This window comes from Chinchilla lanigera, unplaced genomic scaffold, assembly GCF_000276665.1.
Source record: "Chinchilla lanigera isolate Chin_1 unplaced genomic scaffold, ChiLan1.0 scaffold00121, whole genome shotgun sequence".
NCBI lineage: Eukaryota > Metazoa > Chordata > Mammalia > Rodentia > Chinchillidae > Chinchilla > Chinchilla lanigera.
The window spans coordinates 606,763-620,599 of NW_004955522.1; the positions used below are offsets into that span (position 1 = coordinate 606,763).

General features: G+C 41.7%; 1 protein-coding gene across 1 annotated transcript in view; it reads right to left on the reverse strand.

The window, feature by feature from the left end:
- Adamts18 (ADAM metallopeptidase with thrombospondin type 1 motif, 18) overlaps window positions 1–13,837 on the reverse strand; it is a gene marked incomplete in the record, with an annotated part of 136,001 nt that overhangs the window by 76,011 nt on the left and 46,153 nt on the right.

Sequence of the window (13,837 nt, forward strand, 5' to 3'; positions counted from 1 at the left end):
CTCATCCACTTTATTCAGTGGATCTGGCCCCCTGCAGCTTCTGGATCTTCCCAAAGTCATAATAAAATGAAAGATAAGTGTTTTGAATCAACTCATCACATCAAGGCAGCCACAACAGCTCAACTAAAGACTCCGATGGAAAAGCACTTCCAGAACTGGTTCCAAAAGTTTCCAGAATGATGTAATAATTGTGTTGTAAGCGAGGGGGAGTATGTTAAGGGGATTCAGGGTAATGTGTCTCTTATTGTAATAAAATTTTTTTTAAATACTGTATTTTTATCCTGCCTAGTACTTTGCATCTATCATTTCATTTCTACCTGCACCATGACAAGCTGCCATCATCACTCCCATTTTACAGAGGGCAAACTGAGCCCAAGGTTGTACGTGGGAAACCCGTGTTGGCATTCTACCTCCTGAAGCATTATGTGTTACAAAGAGGCTATGGATATTTTTCTTTTTGGTGGTGCTGGGGATTGAACCCATGGCTTTACATATGGTAAGCACATACTCTACTACTGACCTACATGCTCAGCGAGGCCACCAATCTTGATGTGTGTCCTCGGAGGGCTGCTTGTTTATGTCTGGCAGTCACTCAGAAACACGGGAGTGAATAATGAATATACACCCTCCTAAGAGTTCATAGCATGGGTAGTTCAAAACAAAGGCTTCCATCTTGATTTCATAAATTCTAAAAAAATTTACCAATGGGGATGGCCAAGGAAGGAATGAAAGATTATCCCTAATTAGGGGTCTGAGGAATCCAATGAGCTGCACTATTACAAAGAGATACACTTGCTCAATCAAGAAGGAAGGAACATTGGTGGGTCCCCCGGGCACAATTTTGCCTTCCCAGCTCACGGCGCAGTTACATGTTGCACCTGGTATTGTAGCCAGTATGTGCCCTTGCCCTTCAGCACACGCTCTACTACCTTCTCTGGGCAACAGATTTCCCTGGCTCCCAGTCCTTGAGTGGAGAGTGAGATCTGAAGGCCGGTGCTTCAGCCTCACTTTGGAGCTTGTTAGTCACACAGATCTCGGGTCTCACCCTTTACCTGATGGAATCTCACTCTGCATGTGTGATTTGCATGCCCATCAACCTTTGAGGAGCACTGACACAGGCCAGTGATTCTTCAAATTTGCGCAACATTAGTATCCCATGGGTATCTTAAACAGATGCTCACTCTCACTCCCCCAAGTAAAACCCGACACCATTAAAATCAAAATCACTTTCCATGTGACTGGTAGAGCCGCCCTTTTTTTGTTAACCACCCCCGTGATTATTACAAGACACAAACAAGCCATGGACCAATGCATTAGGCCTTACCTTCAAGAGCAAAGTGAGGAAAACCCTTCCTGCCCTGACTACTTTACAAGGAGAGAAAAAATAACCACTGCAGAAGTCTTTCAGATACTCTAGACTGTAGCCCCTGAGATGACTGATGATGCTGATGAGTGACTGAATCAACAAATACTCACTGAGGACCAGCCAGGTGTCAGGCAGCAGGCACAAACTGTGCAGGAGAAACACAGTGTGTGGTTTATTGGGAAGACAAAGGAATGCAAGTCCATAAATATGCAAGGTGGAGTCTTGGGGCAAGGGCAGGCCACCATGGCAGTGCAGCTGAGCTGGTTCCTAAGCCAGGCTGTGGGGCCGGCAGGGTGGATGAGCAGCATCAGAAATGTCCACAGGCCTTGACTGAGCCCTGTGTTAGGGTTCTGCTTCTCATCCCTAAAGGAAATCCCCGAACAGATGGTCTGGCCTGATTTTCCTGCCCCCTCATACGTCTGGTGCTCTCTGAGAGACTGTAGTATAGACTACAGCACTGACATATCTACTACAGTCTGGACACCAAGACAGATGGTTTCATTTACCAAGCACATGCTGAACAACTAAAGCCTGGTCTTATCCTAGATATTGGCATTGAAAAACCCCACGCAGTAAATAAATGAAACAGTTTATATCCATGTCTTCATAGAGATTATGAGGGAAAAGAATCAATAGGCAAGATTAAAAAAATTTAAAATAAGTAAAATCCTACCATCATAGAAATCCTGTCCCATATCTCCAGGATGTATGGCATAGGAGCCCACCCTTCCACAGCTAGACTTAGCCATATCAGCAAAAGCTTTCCTCTCTCATTCTACCCTGTCTCCTAGGCCCCAGTTGTCCTGTCCAATCCAGTTTCCCCACATCAGCCGGATTATTTACCAACCACCAATCTTCTCATGTGCACTGGCATTAATCTCCTTTCCTAGCCCTCAAGTTCCTGAGCAATCTGCTCCCTGCAGACCCTGCTGGTTTAATCTGTCCCTGATCTCTCCTCTTTGTGCCTTCTATTTTGTTTTTTGTCTTTTGTTTTTTTTTCCCGGTACCGGGAATCGAACTCACAACATTGCGCTTGCCAGGCAGGTGCTGTGCCACTGAGCTAAATCCCCAGCCCTCTTTGTGCCATTCTAAACAGGACACTGCTTTCACTCTTTGCAGCTTCTCACTGACTTTTACAAACACTTCACCCGAAATTTTCTTCTCCAATCAACTTGCTTGGTTTTCTAGCACTCACTGCTACAGCCTTAGCTTTAACACCAAGTCTTCAGAGAAGTGGTGCTCATGGCCCCATTGAAAACTACTCTTCCCTACTTCCAAATAATCTCACACCACAGTTTGTTGGTTTCATGTCTCTTTCTGAAAAGGAAACGGACAAGATGCAACCCTCTCACCACTCCCCTGACCTATAACTTCCATCACACTCTGGCAGCCAGGGCCACACAGGCATCTCTGGTACATGTCAAATATCATCAGCCAATAAATATTTGCTTCTGAGCCTGCAGACATTTATCAGAGGGAGGGGATGCTGAGGGCTTGCCATTCCACAACTGGGAAGCAAAAAGTTCAAGATCAAGAAACACAGGAACTCATGCAGTACTTTACTAAAACCTCACAACTGGGGACCAGAAGTCTGAGATAGAAGCACAGGAAGAATTCAGGTGCCCCTTTCCCTAAACACGACTTTCTCATCCACATCCTGCCCACTCTCTTCCAAGCTGCAAGAGGACAAAAGACACCATTTACAGTCCCCCACAGATGGCGATTAGTTAAAAGAAAAAAGCAATGAATTATCCTTGAAAGCCCTCCAGCCTTACTAGCTTCCTTACTGACTTCAAGGAATATCAAAGCCTTAAGCCACTTAAGTGCTTTGACTGGACTAACCGGTTTGGAAGCTTTCTATTCTTCTCCTGTTTAATGAAAACTCTAGGCAACTTAAATGTACAGTGGAAATGTCTATATTGAAAAAGCAATAAAAAATTTATCATTCTACATTGGGACAGTCACACTAGCCGCATATATATCAGTTGAGTGTCAAGGACCAAAATCTAAAATAATTCTTTATAAAAATTGCGTATCATTAGGTACTAAGGAAGAAAAACTATTCCTTTTCTGGTTTAACTGGATGAAAAATAGTGAAATCCAACCACAAATATACATATTGAAACTAGAAGCCCAGTGTATCCAAAAGGAGCCATCTGCTTATTTGAAACTTCCCATTAAATGGGAAAAGTAAAGATTAAACAAGTAAATATCACAAACAAAAACAAAATAGCCTTGTGTGTACAGCGTGAAGAGAAAGATTAAGGTGAAGGAGCCAGAGGCACAGACTGGGTGTCATCATCTACTGGCTGCGTGCAGAAGATCCAGCTTACAATGACTGGTCCCATTATGTGTTTCCATCTTTTCCAGTTGTAAAGACAGGGAATTTATTACATTGTTATAGGCAGCTGAGTTAGATAGAAATATTATAGGAAGTCAGACAGCACCAGGCCCTTGAAGGAGCCAACTTGAAAGATAAGATATCTTGCAAATGGAGATGTATTTGCTGTGGGCCAGACCTCAGGACACAGGACTAAACAAATGCACCCAAATACCTTCCTAGGTGTAAACATCAGGGACTGCTATTCTAAATAGGTAGCAATCGCCTTCAAAAAGCTAGAAAGAGTCACTAGCCCAACCCCCTACAGGAAAACCCCTGTTCTGTATTCTTACCTGCTTGCTGCATGCCTCACTATCCCATTTGATCCCAATTTAATCAATTTTACCTGAACAATTATACTTGTAATCTTATTGGGTGACCATAGTTTTGTCCCACCTTATGCCCACTTTGTGGTTTCCCATTTTCCCCCTGTCTTGGACCCACCTCACCTTGTGGTTTTGCTCTTTAAGGTCCCTGGGAAGGGCAGGGTCCTTGGCAACCCACTCCGGCTCCCTTCTGTCCCTCTCATGGACAGAAACTTTCTTTCCCTTAATAAATATATTCTGCTCTTAACCTCCGTTGTTCCTAAAATTCAACTCGTCCCAGATATTGTTCAGGTTGGGAGTTTCTATTTTCCTGTATCAACATGATTTAGCACAGTTAAAAATTAAATGTATGCTTATAGCTCAATATTCTACCTAGAGATTTTACCACTTTATACTTTAAAAGGGAAGACAAGTGTGTTTCACTAGCAATTGTTTCTTATTTTAGATTTCTAGGGCAAAAATAATTCTCAGAAAACTCACATTGGGCATAAATGACCTTCATGAAATTCCCATCAATTTTTTCTTTAAAATATTCTACCTGGGTCATATTTCAATTCTATTAAAGTCTAAAAAGTGCTGTGATTTCAGTCAAGATTGTCACATTCTTCTGAAAAACAATTTAGATTTAACAGGAAAAAGACTGCAGATTCCATAAATTCCTGACAAATTCAGCAGTGGTGTGAGTGTACAATTAATTTTTAAAAGTTCAGTGTAAACAGACTGAAAGGTCAATGCAAATTAGAAAGATACAAGCTCTTTGAAGGTAGAGCTCATGTCATAGGCAACTTATACCCCAGTATCTATACCTATTAAATAATCAAAATATTAAATGACTTAATGGACAAGTGATATCTGCTGCAGTTGAACCAGAACTTCAAGTGAAATAATATATATAAACCTTAAAGCAGCATCTTCAAATGATATACCCCCACAGGCAGTATCATTATTCTCTATTTGTAGTATAAAAAATGTAATGGCAAGATACACCAGTAGTCCCCATTGGCTTACTAGGGAAATACTGATGAAGACACATATTTGTAGTCATCGATAATAAAATTTTCTCACTTTTTAATTTTCAACCTAACCACAATAACTTGAAAAAGTGCTGTTAGTTCAGTCCAGATTGTTACATGTTTCTAAAACACAGTAGCCCCAAAGAAGAAATAATTGACTTGTTGTTCAACATGGATAAGGACAGCCTAAAGGAAAAGTCTCCATTCCGAATAAGTGAAAAGATTTAGGAAGTGTAGTCAACATGAAGCAGAAATCCACGGTCCAGGCACTGAGGGTGGGAGAGGAAGGAAAGAAACATCAAAGAAATGAAAAACTGAAACGTAAAGGCTGAGAAAGTGTTTAATTGCCCACAACCACAGCTGACATGAGGATGTCCAGAAACCACAAGAATTACCCAGGTAGGAGAATAACGCATAGGCAAAGAGGTAAGGGAAATGCTCAGTCAAAAATGAAGTGGTTTGGCGGTAAAAATCTAAACGTTGTTGCTCATTAGCTGGGCTCAAGCATCCTGAACTTCTGTTAGCTTTTTATTTCATAGTGCAATGGGAGTGCAAGTATCTCTCACTCAGGGGTGCAATGGGAGTGAATATTCACCAGCATTGCTTTAAGTTGTAACTTTTTAGTAAATTTTAACATAAAAAATAGAGCGTAGTGTATTTTTAACAGATAATTAAGGACTTGATACAGGAAAAACTGTTTGCCAAGCACCAGATAAGAATGAGTGAAGTCCTTTAGGTCACTGATCAGGCAGAGGAGAAAATATCTGATGTTATTCTACCCTAGAACAGAACAACATTGATACCATCCTCAGTTCTCTATGAAGTAAATCATTCTAGAAAATCTAAAGAGGAACCTTTGCTATTTGGATCTGCAAGCACAAAGATGGATAACAGACACCTGTTGAATTTAATCAGAAACTATTAACATTCAACTGTTTCCAGCCTGGGAAGAGGGGCATGTGGAGCTACTGAGATAGATCAGTACAGGGCCTTCGATTCTGTAATGTTGACTTGCTTCTTTTAACCTTTCCATCTCCTGGGCATGTTTCCAAACTTCTGATACTCAGTGCTAGCCTGTAAAATGGGAACAGTAACAGCCCTTTCTTAGAGAATTTTTAGAGAATTTACTAGGTTAATACTTTTAAGTGCTAAAGACAGTGCTCCATACTGTGATAACACTCAAATCATCTTTATTTTTCTTATTATAGTTGATTATTTGAGGAAGCGAGGCAGAGAAGGCAGGTCTTTCTCATTGATGTGTTTATATTACAATTTTCCTCTTCAGTTGGACCTGAAATTCTGAAAAGTGGCATAAATATTCTTTCAGGTAATGGAGAAAAACAATGAAAGGGCCAGGCAAGGCTTGAAGACCTGAGAAGACACACATCAGTTAAGTACTTGTGAATGTAAGCTTCAAGACAGCTAACGATGAAGAAGAAGAAATGTTATTTTTTAACATTGGAGAGTCGCTTAGTGCAGGGATTCTAGGTTTCAGTATGAATTGGTCTGTCTGTTTTTGTGGGATGGGAAAGAATGGAGACATGTGGGAAGGACGTTGTTAAGCTACCCCTCTTCCAGGCCCCTTCTTGGGTACATTAACTTCACATCCAGAATGTTCAAGGCTCAAATGTTTAGATCCAGCCTTAGTCCATTCTGCAGGCTTAATCTCTTACCTCCCTCTCTCCACCGAAACAAGGTGGTGTGTTTTTTTTGGTTTGATTAGCATCCTAGAGAAAGAGATGCTTTTCATTGGCCTGAAAGAATAAATGACAGGACCCTGCTGGTAGAACCAAGGCAGGTGGATCATGACCAAGGACCGGCGCTCTTAGGTCTCATGCTGGCCATCTATTGAGATAGGACAGGGAAAGGTCCACCAAGGCTTTTTCACAGATGCTTGCTGAGGACTCTGTCTGCAAACCATGTAGGTGCATCTCTGGAGAAAGATGATTAACCCAGGGGACTCCTGACTGCATCAAGGCAGGTAAAGTCCCCATGGCTTTCTAAATCACAACAATGATGGTGAGCTAGAAAAAAATAGTGCCGAAAATTCACTGCAGAAGTCCTTACTGAATGCTTGGCTTTCCTCCCTGCCCTTGCCTGGGATATTCAACTATTCAAATACTCCAGAACACTCAAAATGAATTACCTTTTCCTTTCACTTACACTAACCAAATCTGGCTCTGGAACAAGATTAACTAACAGAGCTTTGGCCAAATGAAATGGTGTACGCTCCTGACACGAAGAAAAATACATGTGACTGCAAAGCACTTGCAGATCACTGTCTGACGTAGTATAACTATCATTCTAACAGCTCCTAACAGATCCTAATAACAGAAGGGCTAGAGTTCATTTATTTGGGCAATAATATTTTTACTGAAATAAGTGCTTAATGACTTCAACAGCCTACTGGATTGGAAGGTGATGTGGATCCTGCCCCTTGTCCATTCTCTAGCAAACATATGCTTTTAAGAAACCTGTCTTTTGCTGGATGAGAAGGCCCAGCCTATCATCCCAGCACTGAAAGTGGCTGAGGAAGGAAGATCACAAATTTGGGTCCTGCCTGGGCAGCTGAGTGAGACCTTGGCACAAAATAAAATGACTAGGACTGGGGATGTAGCTCAGGCGTGCAGAGCCAGAGTTTGATCCCCAGGCTACCAAAAATAACAACAAACCAAAATCTCAAATATCTGCAATTTTAAAACTACATATCAATATGAAAATAGTTGATCTGTTTACTGTAATTATATACATTTTTGAATTGATTACAAATTAAATGCATATCTGCTCATAAATGCAGTTTTTATACACAGTCACAGTCTATGTTTTAACTTATAAATTAGTCCACAGTGAAGAGATAAAGAGTCCCTTTCCACCTCCTCTTCTTCCCGACCTTCTTTCATCACGCTACCTACAAGAACAAAGCAGTGTCTCCTAAATAAAGGCTAGACATTGTACAAAACATCTTATCTGCAAAATTGCACCTGACTCACAGCACTTCTGTGTGGTGGTAGTTTTTATCATCCACTACCTCCTCTGCATCTAGTGGTTATTTGACCACACAGCTTTCCTTCACTTCCAAACACACATCCTACTAGGATTCAGAAAACTGTGAGGTGGGAATATACATATACAACTAAACAGCACATTGCTGAATAGAGGGCTGGAAGTCCCAGATTTTTCAGGTATGATTTGTTCAGAACAAATCATTTTGGGGCTGGCACACTGTATGTCTAGCCCCCCTGCTGGCTCCCTAAGACTCTTTTCAACATGTCAAATGGATCAGAAAAACTTAGAGACCCAAGTAAACTCAGGTCTTTCTCAGAAATGAAGGCTGAAGTCAAAGGGTGTTAAAATCAGATTGCTAAGGCTTTGGGCTCTCTCTCAATTTTCATGTCAGATGGTATAAAAAGGAAAAGACACTGACCAGTTGTGATGTTGAGGAATTTACTGTATGGATCGGGACATACCAGGCTCCCCCATTCTCTGGAATGTGGCCTTATTGGTCATTGCTGATCTTGTTCTGATTTCACCCTGCAATGCTCCCATTTCCTCCCTACCAGTATATTCTGAATGCTTTCAGGACAGGGCTGGATCACTCTACTTTTCAATAGCCATGCTCCTCCTGACTGTCCACACATCTTTAGGACACACACAGGATGATAAGGAGGAGAACTCACACCTGCCTAGCCCCTCAGCTAGATGAATATGCAGCAGCAATCAATGAGAAGCACCGATAGCAAAGCTGCATGACCTTCATGGTTAGTTAGGTCATGAAGACATCCTCATCTAGAGATGATGAGAGAAGGAGCTGACTGACACACAGTCCTCTTCAATGTGACCTTCTTTTGGGAATCTGATCATTTTAAAGGAACCTGAAGGTTGTTATTTGGGAAACATGTGCCAGCCACCATAGCTGTTGGTTAATTGTGAGTGACCAAGAAGAACACAAGCATGTCTTGATTTAATGGAAACCAAACTTTGCATGACTTTACATGGGACCACACAGCCAACCTTCAGCCCTAGACCTTTCCAGGGTTTGATGCTGTGTCTGCTAGTGACTTCCTTTTCCCACATCAGTATCCCGGGACGCCTGGAAGGAAACGATCCCAACTCATATCCTAGTTGTGTTTTATAATGAGAATTTCACAAACCAAATATACGAGCACCACCTCTAATTCTTCTTCGCTGAAAACAACATCTTACTGAAAGCAGCATTATTTAGTTCAGAATGTTCATAAATGTTTATGCCCAACTGATCTCTGGAGCTCCTACCTCTTCCTTTCCATCTGCTCTCTTTCCGAGATATCATGAATGGCCCCAGAATAGAGCAGTGTTCTCCTAGCTTGGCTCCCTCTTGACATCACTGTTTTCTAAAGCATCCTTTTGAACAGGTCATATTCATGCCGTAGTACTGCAAAATGAATTCTTGACAAACAGATTTCAAGCCACTCTGCAGTCTTATCCAAGTCTAGCCACTGGTAGCCACTTATATTGTCTTCTTTCTTACATTTTTTTAAAAAACCAAGTACCAGCTACACTGGCTTCATTGCTGTTCCAGGAACATGAAAGCCAAGCATGTCACAGTTTTTGTGTTTTCTGTTTCCCATGCTTAGGACATGCTTACCCTCGGAAATCTCACTTCCTTTAGGGTTTTCCCCAAAGGCTACTTCTCCAAACCACCGTATCAACATAAAACAAACTTTGTCATTTTCTACCTCAGTTAGTTTGTAACAGTCCCTGTTAGAACTTGGTAGCCCATCCTGGAGCTGTTTTCTTGTGTGTTTATTGCCCATTCCTCCTGGTAGTCCCATAAAGTCTGGATCTGTGCCCAATTTGTTCGTTTTGTATGTTAAATGTCTGGCATGGTAGATGCTTTGTAAATGTTTGTGGAATTAACTCTACAAATAAGGCAACACGCTTGGTGCTAAGAGACATACAAACAAGGAAGACGTTGATGCCCATGTGTGAGAAATCCCTCTACAGTTGACTTTCAACCAGTTAATCAGAAATACCACTTTCCTAATTCATCATCCTGATTTGCAGAACCCATCAGCCTCCAGACCGTTCTGCTCTTCATCACAATACTTATCAAAGGGGGTATTATTTCCCTAGCTTCTCCTTCAATCCTTGTACTATAAATCCTTGGCAAAGCAGAGACAACATTGTGTTTGACTTTGTGCCTTCAGGACTCAGAGGCTTTGGCATGACACTCAATTCATGCTGCATGAATGAGGGAATACATAAAGCTCTGTGGGAATACCAAGTAAGGGCAGACCACCTCCAAGGATAATATTTGAACTCTTATACAATGAGGAACAGCTGAAGGTTTTGAAGGGAAAAGCTTTAAGAATCAATCTCTGTTAGAGAAAGCTGGCTAGGCCCCCATGTGGGAAGGATTCTCTGTAGCCTTGTAGCAGTGAGAGATGCAATAATTTAACACTTTACATTCTGTCTGGCATTATTGTGAAATAGGACACAAATTTAAACAACAGGAATTTATATAGTAAGCACACATTATCTAATCTCCAGTTTATCAAGTCTTCTTATGCTTTCTTTGCCTCAGATTACTTTTGAAAAGTCTAAAGATCACAAGTACATGTTTGAAGTATTGAAGTCTAAAACTCTGTTGTATTAACTCAAGTAAATGTTTTCATACAAAATTTGTACTCCTTCCTATCAAATCTCTCACTGTATGAGACCTGATTATCAAAGATCCATTGATTTTTGGTATCTCTTGATATTTAAATTCCAGCCTTTGGTTTCTCATGTTGGATAGGAAGGGATTTATGCAGTTGAGTTTCAATAGATGTTGGCTGCAAACAGTGGCTTTCCAAGAAGGAACCATTGACACACATCCTGTATCTCAGCTGGAACTGCATAAATCATGTCTGGTACATTTGCAAGATTATAGAGCAATCTTCTTTGGAATAAGTGATGCTCCCACATTCCCAAGGCTGCTGCCTTCTGATGCACACCATCAGGAAGACATATGTTTCTACTTGTTTCTGTAGTGGTGATGGGTTATGTCAAGCTCTCCTCCCCTCCTTGCCCTGCATCCCTTGGAACTGACAGCATTCATTTGTTAAGCAGACAGCTGGGAATGGAAGCCATGCCAGTAGGCAGCTGTTAGAGATGCAATGGGGTATACACCACGTGGCATCAACCCATTGGAAAGCTGCACAGAGGGGCTGGATGAGTGACTGGACTTCCCAAGCTCACCCAGGCATAATGTGAAAGAACCACAGATCATTACCATGTTGGAAACGGCTGGTCCCAGTTATCCTCACTTATTTGTTTTCTCTTTCCCTTCTACATCCCCTGCCTTAAGGTAAAATCAAGGAAAATAATCATAGGATTATGGGATATCAGCAACTGTGCAGTCCATTTCCTTGATTTTACAGCGGAAGGAAATGGGATCCAAGGAGAACAACAAAGTTTCAAAGCTTCAGAACATACTAGTGGGTCAGGGATATAGCTCAGCAGCATAAGTGCTTGCCTGGCAAGCCTGAGGTCATGAGTTTGGTTCCTAGTACCAAAAAAATAAAAAAACAAACCAGAACATATTAGTAACAGAACCTTGTTACCTAGCATCTAGTTTTCTTATCTGCTTAATGAAAAGACTGGATTTGATTTAAGAAAGGACACTCTACACTTGAAATTGTGTTCATTTTTCATTTGGGAAAACGTGCAGATAAATTATTGTGACGCAGCATAAAATTTCTGCACAAGACAGAGAGCTCCCTCCAGAGCCTGGGATACACTTAGCAATACAAGCGCTTCTTGAGGATGATATTGCAGCATTCAGGCCCAGTTAGGACCCTTAGAGCTTAACTTCACCAGGCTGAACACAAGATTTAAAGATGCAAACCCAGAACAAGCCCAAACTTTCAGAATCCAAATTTTTAGGGTTTGGAAAACCCATCTTCTAGAATAAATACTACAGATTTATACCTATAGGCCGAACTTGGCCCTCCACAAGCTCTCCTTGTTTTTCCTCTGTGTTAACATTTTTTCCATGTAGTAATTTGAACCCAATGTATTGTCATGTCATCCAGTGTTTCAAAAGAATCCAAAGTTTCTGTTTTACAAGATCAGGACAGCAGCTAGGATGTGGCTTCCCCGTATGTAGTATGAGCTCTCCAGTTCAAAGTCCTCACTCCTCTGATGTCCTTCCTTACCTTACTAGCCTGGTGCCTATAGGTCCTTGGCTTTGTGACCTTTGCTCTAATCAAACTGATATTGGATGTCTTTGTTATGCAAAAGACACACTTTGCTGCTAGTTGAGCCATTTCTTTTTCCTTCTTTCACATCTGCCAGAGCACCATCAGAAAGCTAACTCCACAGATGTGCCACATGCAAATGGAACTATTAAAGAAAAGAATATTTTAAAGTATGTAGGAAGGTGCTAGATTGAGTAAAGAGAAAAAAAGGTGTATTTTAAGAGTTTGGACCTAGATTCAAATTCTGACTCTGTTTCTTTACATCTTCACCAGTATGGACCATCTGCATAACCTCCTTTGGACTTAGTTTCCACATCTCTAAACTATAACACAGACTTCTTTTAGTGCTGCTTGGGAGACAGAATCCCGTGAGTACATTGGATGGGAAAAGGCCGACGTTAAGAAATCCATGAGTGGTCACTGTGAAGAGAGGGCAGGCAGATAAACACAGCTTTCTTAGAAGGCTGGATGAGCAGCATAGTTTATTTAACCTTGTGAAGTCTGTGAGTTTGCAAATTCTTGGGGCCTTCATGCAGAAACAAACTACAGAGCCTGCAAGTGGGTAAACATTTGTGTTCTGTGAACTATGCTCGCCTTCTGTAGCATCCAAGCTACCACTCCGAACAGATGCTGGGGATGGGGGAGGGCGGGGGCCTATGGGCAAAAATAGCACAGGGCTGCGTGCATTGAATTAAACTAATGCCCTCCATCCAGATTTAGCTTCAGAAAAACATAAATAAGAGAAGATGTGGGCTAATGCATATGCTGCGGACTCGCGAGCGTACAGCTGAGGGGACCGCTGAGTGTGTGTATGGTGTCCAAGTTTCCTTCACGCTCTCGGAGATTTCTTCAGCCCACGCAACCCTCATGCAAGGGTTCTTCCCATTACAAGCAGAGTGTGCAGGAAGATGAGGAGCGGCTTTTCTGCTAAACTGGCTCATTTCCATCCCCTGTCAGATAGTTATATATCAGGCTGTCATGCAGCCTTTTATGTTTTTCAAAACATCACAAGGCTCAGGGTCACCCTAGTCATGGGACAAATTGGATTTCAACAAATTAAGAACATCTAGGCACCCAGGTTACCAGTGCAGAGGGACAGCCAGGTTCTTAGAGGGGATCTCGCTGTGTGCACAACTCAAGCACATTCATACATGGGCAGCTCCATCCCGACCCTGACCATGCAAGCCTCTCTCACTCCAAATCACTCCTAACCCCATTCTGGTATTTTAATGTAAAGTATTTTCAAGAGAATTGCTTCTGCTGTCATGACTTTTCCTCGAAAGGAGCGATTACAGGCTGCGTCTCCGTGGCTTACCATGATCACATTAAGAAAATCAACGGCAGGATGTTGACCTCTTTAATGTCTGCCGAAGGAAAAACGAGTTTTATTTTGATTCTCCAACCATCGCTATGATAACATGTAGATGGAGATAACAGCCAGTGTCTTACATTTGTCTGTCAATAACCAAGACCTTGAGTGAAATTGGGTCTCTTCTATCGAGTAGTTTATTTAACGGGTGACTGCTGCTCTC